Source organism: Carlito syrichta, unplaced genomic scaffold (assembly GCF_000164805.1).
Source record: "Carlito syrichta isolate Samal-C Ts95f unplaced genomic scaffold, Tarsius_syrichta-2.0.1 Scaffold307529, whole genome shotgun sequence".
Classification (NCBI taxonomy): domain Eukaryota; kingdom Metazoa; phylum Chordata; class Mammalia; order Primates; family Tarsiidae; genus Carlito; species Carlito syrichta.
Genome location: NW_007251625.1, coordinates 50,654 through 58,944, shown reverse-complemented (window position 1 = coordinate 58,944; position 8,291 = coordinate 50,654). Strand labels below are relative to the sequence as shown.

The window sequence follows — 8,291 nt, the reverse complement described above, 5'->3', positions numbered from 1 at the left end:
CGGAATTACAGGCATGCGCTACCATGCCCGGCTGATTTTTTGATTTCTTGTAGAGATGAGATCTCGCTGCCCAGGCAGGTCTCGAACCCGCGGGCTCAAACAATCCACTCACCTTAGCCTCCCAAAGGCACAGACTGAGCCACCAAGCCCGGCTGATTTCGAGTATCTTAAGAGTCATAGACTAGATAGAGTGACTGCAATGGAACATAGAATAGAAAGAGAGGATACTAGAATACGGGACATGCACATGAGAATGTTCTATAAGAATGATGAGCTTGATTTAGACAAAGGGACTCATTCATTTATTCAACATATTGTATTGCTACAGAACAAAATTAGAGACGGAACTTACTTTGTCTTTATGTTCATTGTACTGTATTATAATTGTTATTTGTATTCTTCTCTTACACCACTTTACAAAGAGTTTTATTCTGCCATGTCACTAATTCCATCAGTATTCAAAAAAGGGGCATCGTTAGCCTCTTTTAATTATATAATTAAATTGTCTTTAAAAAAAAAAAAACCTCTACCTCTTTTCAGTTAAGCTTATTCCAGTAAATATCTGTATTCTATGTACTATGTGTAAGACCAAGGGCCATATACCTAACTACCACAGATGTGTGGATCAGTAATATTCAGTCTCAATCATAAAGAGATGAAAATCTTTCTACTTAGTCATAATCTACTTAAAGTTCAAGGATACGTTATTATTCTGGGCACCTTGCAAATATTGAAATAGAACATTAGAGGATTTGATATACTTGAACAAACTTCAAGTTCCAGTAGTCTGTTGCCAGAACCCACAGTCCAAATGACTACCTATTTCAATGAAGGGGAATGATCATTAGAAAGGGACTGACATGGTTGGAGATGCATATTAGGAAGATTAGTGAGGCACCAGTGTTTAAGAAAATACAGACTAGGAGATACGATCCAGGAAGAGGAAGTATGAGGGAGCAGAGTTCAAAAACTCAGGCTTGGTCTTGTTTCAAATCACAACGTACATGATTGCTGTATAATTTGGAGTAATTTGTGTACCTGTTCTAACTCTTATTTTCTTTACTGGTAGAATTAAGAATATGTTATTATCTCCCTCACAGTGTTGCTGTGATGGTTTATTGAGATAATGCAGGTGAATTACTTAATAAGGTGCTGGGTACTTAACAAGTATTCGGTAACTGTTAATAATATCATTATATTATTATTGTTTTATTGTTATGCATATGAGAGACATGTTAGACGTAGGAAAAAAATACAACTTGTTGGTCTATGGAGAAAGATACAAGAAGAAGATGTCAAGGTGACTTTAAAATATTGATTCTAGGTGGCGGGAAATTGACAGCATCATTAATAAACATGAAAGCCACAATGACACCTGCTCCCTAAGCCATCTCCTGGCAACAAAGCTAACAATAACAAAATACAAAGAAGATTACTTGGATTCAACATTTCATGATCTTCTTTTTAGGTCCTATCTCCAACACAGAGCTCAGCACTCACTGACAGAATATAGAATGACAGAAGACCAACAAAATGACACCATGACTCGGCTTTGGAACTGGAGTCATGGCCAATGAGGAAGCCAACCAAAAGTCATTTTAAATATTTTTTTGAAATTACTTTTTACCCATTTTCTAAGCTTTTTATTCTTTCTTGCTGTCATTTTTCTCACCTGTTATGCCCCCAGGCTTTGTGATTCCAATTCTGAAATATTCCTCCTCGAAGGTGTTTGGTGAATATATCCTGCAAAATTAAAGTTATAGACACCTAATCATAAGTTATTTTGAATGGATGGTAGTCTAGACACTGTTTAAAAAAATAAATAGGATAAAAACGGAACAATTTACAGCCTTAAAGAAAAAAATATAAAATCCATGTCACAATGGATTTGAGACTAGCTAAAAATTAAGTGAGCAGTTTAATCTTCCCTGGGCCAAGAATAGGGAGGTAGTGCTATCCAAAAATATAATTTTCTTTTCTTTCTGTCTCATAGACCTGTTTAACTTATAGGAAGACTTATGGCGAAAGCTTAAGCTTTCTCTCAAATGAAATCATATGAAATTAACTATAAAAGCTACAAATTAACAGATCAACAGAAGGTATAATTACGCTCATGATACAGAGCACAAATATACTTTATAATGATATGTGTAAAGAAAATAAGTTTATTAAAATGGTGAAAAGTGTCTGTATACATGAACGCAAAGAGAACATACATTCTTGCCTTGGCGTAGATCCATCTGCCTCTGTCTAACGAGCACCCAGGCACCTGCAGCCGAACTTTCCATTACAGGAACCCAGTGATAATTAGCCCACAGGGGCATAGCGTTGAATTAGAAAATCCTTAGCCGGACTCAGTAGCTCAGCCTGTAATCCCGCGCCTTGGGAGGCTGAGGTGAGTGGATTGCCTGAGCCCGCGGGTTCGAGACGCGCCTGGGCAACTTGGTGAAACCTCATCTCTACAATAAACCAAAAAATTACCTGGGCGTGGTAGCCAGCACCTGTAGTTCCAACTACTCGGAAGGCTGAGGCGGAAGGATCTCCGGAGCCCAGCAGGTCGAGGTTGCAGTGGGCCGGAGTGGCCACTGCACTCCAGTCTGGGCGATAGAGTGAGACTCCAACTCAAAAAAAAGAAAGAAAGAAAGAAAGAAAATCCTACTGGGCAGCTGTATGGAACATTTCCAGAAATGTCTGCTGGAAGATCTTCCTGAGTATTCCGTGCTGAAGCTAGATTTTGCCACCTGCAATTTTTGTATCTGTCTCAGAATCCCAGGTTCTTTCTCCTAGGTTTCTTCCCCTTCTATATCCCAGTACCATGGAGATACCCTCCTCTATACTCAGCTAACTAGCAATGTACTAATTATTTATTTGCCTTTTCCTTCTAGGTTTTGCATTATCAATTGGGCTCCATTATATTAGCTTTGTTTCCTAAGGATTTTCTTGAGTTGGACTCAGATAGGTCCATCAACTTGGCATTCTGAAAGCTTTATTTTGCCCTTAGATTTCACCACTCTGGATTTGGATCATTCACTAGGTTCATTTTGAACACAGTATCATTTGTATTTCAGGGTTACTTTATTCCGCCTGTAATGTCTTCTCCCCTCCCAGTTCACATTAGCTCCCCCTCCTGTTAAATTTGATTCCTAGCACTCTAGAAATGTTCTGAGGCCCATTAAATAAAAGTGTATTAAATAGGTTGGGAGGGGCATACCTCATCAACAAGAGTACCTGCATGATCAATGTTTATATACCTAACCCTGAAATGTACCCCACATCTTTATAATAAAATTTTTTAAAGTGTATTTTTAGCATTTAACACTGCAAAATAGAGTTAGATAAAGAAGACTCAAAATTCCTTCATGTAAATGAACAGTTTTCTACACCACTTCACTAATAATAAATTTCCTGGAAAGAAAATCACAATAAATGGCAAGTCTCCATGGCAAGTCACCATGGATCCAAAGGGAACAAATGATTAGCCATAAGGCTTTCCAGAAACAACAATGTTTGAAACTGAACGAAATCTTCGATTTGGGCATAGTGAGGGCTTTTTTACTCAAAAGATCCAGACCAAGAGCATATATTAACCCCTAAAGAGTTCCTACAGTTTATAAGTTTAAGCAGGAAGTTAAGGCCCAGTTATTACTTTTAATTATTTGGTAACTCTATATTAGACATGAAGAACAGAATGTCTCTGTGTATATGTGCATATTAGGAATGGCGTGTGCAACAAGCATGCCATCATAAGTACAGATGCAATTGTATCATGGTTAAGTCTGTTATAAACTATGCTCCCATTATTAACATGACCCAGGCTTTACTTTGGGGCATTTAGGGTCCCTTTAGTAATTTCAGTTTCACTGAAAAATGCCAGAAAGTTGAGCATTATATTATCTTAATTGTGTGTGATTTTTACATCTATATGAAATGCAAAGTAAAAAATATTCGAATATTGAATTCCAGATTATTTTATGATCCTGGGATTTACTGAAAGGAGAAGAGAAGTGAGTACAGAGCTGAGAAAACTTACTATCTTAATATTTTGAAGAAAGAGCCGAAAAAGGAAAGGTACAAAAAATGGAATTCATGACATTACTTATAATTTTAAACAAGATCTAATTCTCCTATCTCTTGATTTCTCCAAAAGACAAACGTGTCCCATGAAAATAAAACTATTGAATATTTTTCTTTCATTTATTTTCCATTTACCATTTTCCTTTTCTCCTTTATACACCCTACTGCTAGGATTCCAGGGTCAGTTTGACTTTCATAATACATTTGCTGTCTTTTGAGTCAGTCCATTTTAGTGTTGGACTCCAACTTTGAAATATTATTTCTTAAATTAAGCTAAAATTTGACTCTTTACTCTTTTCCTTTGAGGAAATTCAGAACAAGTCAAATCCTTGTACTTGAGAGCTTTTCAAATAATTGATGGGACTGCCATGTTTTCCTGTAGAAATTTATTATTAATATTTTCCTGGATTTAATATGACACTAAAATCCAGGTTGGCAGGCACTTCAGCAATATTGATCAAATCCATTTATTATTTTGGCATCATGCAGATATAACCCTATTAGTTTTGGAGATAAGTGTGTTTTTTCCTTCAGAACACCTGTCTAGAAGGAAATATCACAGGCTGAGAAGGATTTCAAAATTTTAATGCAGCCTTACATTCCATGGGACCCTCAAGGGAGGAGTAAATTCTGTTTTTTAAAAATTTTGCCGTTTGTAAAGTTAGAGGAACATAACACATAAACAAAAATTCCAAAGACATAACTTTGGTTATTGACCACTGGAAAGCAAATTTCAAGAACAAGAATTAAAACTTGTAAATTATTTTCTCACATCTAAAAATAAATTAATTAACTATATTCTATGTCAAAAACATTTTTAAAAAGATGATTCTTTTGGTGTAGATTAATATTTTGTATCTCATGATTTGTTATATAGTTATATTTTTGATTAGGTTTCTTCTCCATTTTATGAAATTTTGGATAACGCATAGCATGGTTAATGACAAAGTAGAAGCTATAACAATCATTACACCAATAGAAAAACAAAACAATGTATGGTACAAGAGATGCATAAATGTCAATAAATCAAGATATCAGCATCAGAACAAACACATCTAGTCTGTTCACATATTTGAAGTAAAGCCTTAATGCTATGCTTCCAGAATTTGAGGCTTATGTTTGAATCATACGTATGGAGATAGTTTTTACATCTTTTGTCTAATTAACTTAGAAAATATTGTCTACCATTTTGTTTACAAAGACTATATTCAATTAACGCTAAATCAAAATTTAAGTTAATATTTCTTTTCAAAGCGTGACAAGCAAAAAATGTGATTAACAGAAGAGAAGAGTATAATTTTCAATGTCTAAAAGCAATAGAAAGTTAATATCTAGAATTTTAACAGACTCCTGAAATCAATAGCAAACAAAGCATCCAACATAAATAGGAAAGAAGGGTAGTAACAGGAAATTCAGAGGAGAAATAAATTGCGGTAGTTGGCTTGAGGAATGTAAAATATTTACTTTGCTATTCAATGAGTTAAACTATGAGTTAAAAATGATACTACTTTATGCCTGCTAGAGACACACATTAGAAGGTTGAATACCACCGTTGGCAGGCATTTGGAGCAAAAGGAACACTAGCACATGTGAATAAATGATGTCACTAATACCTGATGATACTCCCTGGTATAAGGATTAAGTGTATCCTAAGTCAGACCAGAGTGGGTTGCCCGGATACACCTTTTAAGAAAGATATTGGTGGAAATTTACGAGGAAGATATAAAATAGATATAAAAAGAAATTGAAATTAAACTTCTCTGATAATAAGCTGCTAGGTAAACTATTTTTACTTTGATGAAGTAAGTGCCTATCTTTGGTTCATTAATTTTAATTTAATTTTTGTTGTTGTTGTTGATCAGAGGTATGGAGAACCTGCTTCAAATAAAACAAAAGAAAACAACAACCACATTAAAGTAGCACTAGTTCTCAGTCCAGGCTTTTCCCCATTTTGGGGGAGCACATGTGTATCTTTCCTTTTTATTACTATCTAGTTTTCCCTCTGTAACTTTGGGAGGAAGGGAGGTTATCACTGATGATACAGCGAAACTCAATAGAAACATTTCAGTAAATAGGACATTTAAGTTGTACGAAAAGAGGTCATCAATATTATCTGAACAGAGTTGTTTTATTTATTTTCAACCATGAACATCAAGTTCTAAGGACCTTCTTAACCGAGTCTGGAACCAGGAGTGCAAAGTGGTAGGGCTTTAAGAGGGGAGGTAAGCAGAAAGATCAGAAGATGAAGAAATTCCATATCATTATCTGGAATAGATGGTGCACTGACTGAATAGAAACTGTAGGAATAAGATATATGCTGTGCCCTTTTGTACCTGGCACTAATTTGTTTTGTTTTCTTTTTTTTAATGGCTTATCCCAGAATTTCCTTTTAGGCATAAAATATTATCCGTTAAAAATTAAATTAAAAATCTGTGCTAATTTGGATTAAAGATCTATGCTAATTCTGCAGAATCATTGTTAAAGGATTAGTCAGAAAAGAAAGTTATAGCGGAAATAGGTGGAGCAATCATAAGGCTGTGGTGGGCATAGTTAAATGAAAATCATCTAACTTCAACCCCAGAGCTCTCTCTAATATATTTCATCTGTGTTTTTAAAATTGATAATATATTCTAAAGCATTTTTTAAACCATAAAATACTAGACACATGCACAGAATTTGTTGATATACCAGCTATCATAAAAGAATCCCTTAGCTCCAAATACTGCATTATGCATTCAGTTTGGTTACTTGGTGGGAAATATATCAAATATCAATTTATAATCGAATGTTTTACTAAAAAAACACAAATAATGGGAAACTTGAAAAATGAATTGCAAAATATGTAGCCTGACTTAGTTATAGTTAATGAAATTCTACCATGCTTGTATGAAAGATATTACCCAACAGAAAACACTTAAGGAAATAGATTTATAGATCAACTATCCTTGATCCAACTTGTTTAAGGCAAATTTTGGCCTTCAGGGCCTGGAGTTAGACCTAGCCAAACTTTGACAATGTTCTTCAGACTCCTTATAACCTGTCGGAGTTTCCCTTAGCCAGGCTGCCAAGACTACACAACTGAATAGATGTTCAATTACAGTAACTCTATTAGCTGTAGCATTTGGTATACTTGCATCTCATTTTTTCTATGTAATATTTGAATTTGACATTTACATTTAAGTCTTATTCTAAATTTCTTATATTGCAACAAAGCTCAAAAAATTTTAAAGGAAATATAAATTACATTTTAATAAACCAAAGTTGAATGAATAAATATGGTTTGGGGGAGATAGCACAGACCTGAATTTATTATAAATACAAGCATAGTTAGAAAAGATCCTCACCCAAGAAGAGCCTCAAAAAGTAGTTGCAAAAAGAAAGATGGGAGGGAAGAAATAAACTAAAATGAAGACAGATGCTGTTCTAAAATATAACCATCATACCCCTGAACTTTTATTGAGTTTGAGGAGCTATTCTAATTGGCTCATATATTTTTACCTCATTTAATTTGTCCACTAACATAACAGTAGTCATTATTTGCATTTTCTTCATACTAACAATGAAGAAATTGTGAAATAAATGATTCCTTAAATGGTCATGCACCTAGCAAAAGGCAGGAGTGCTTTTTGACCACAAATCCGTTTAAAAAAAAAAATTTTAATGCAATGAAGATAATGACAGGTCAGGGTAATGAGGGATAATTTCTTGGAGAATATGAGCCCGATTTTGAGGGGAAAGGCAGGCGTGCTTTTAGCCAGAAGAACAGCATGTTTAAAAGAGGCATTGGTCTGGAATGGGGGTGTATGACAGTAAGAAGTTTTGAGGTGACATGCACACTTATCAAGTAGTCCCAATCAATTCGTCCCAAGCATGGATCATTCACATAACCTCCTTCTAAGATTTTATTATACTGGCACATAAAATGAAATACGAGTTACCATTTTCTTTAAATATACAGTGTTTTACTTGAATAGATTTATTCATAAGGAAAACTCTGCAGAAATCTACAAACAGAAACATGTTTTAATAACAGAGAGTCATAAAATAAACTGAGACGGGCTCAGTGGCTCAGCCTGTAATCCCGCGCCTTTGGGAGGCTGAGGTGAGTGGATTGCCTGAGGCCGCGGGATCGAGACCCGCCTGGGCAACTTGGTGAGACCTCATCTCTACAATAAATCAAAAACTAGCTGGGAGTGGTAGCGCGCGCCTGTAGTTCC

At 35.2% G+C, this 8,291-nt stretch overlaps 1 pseudogene; it reads right to left on the bottom strand.

The window, feature by feature from the left end:
- LOC103266888 overlaps positions 1-2,324 on the bottom strand; it is an 8,556-nt pseudogene extending 6,232 nt beyond the window's left edge.
- Between the last annotated feature and the right edge of the window lie 5,967 nt (positions 2,325-8,291).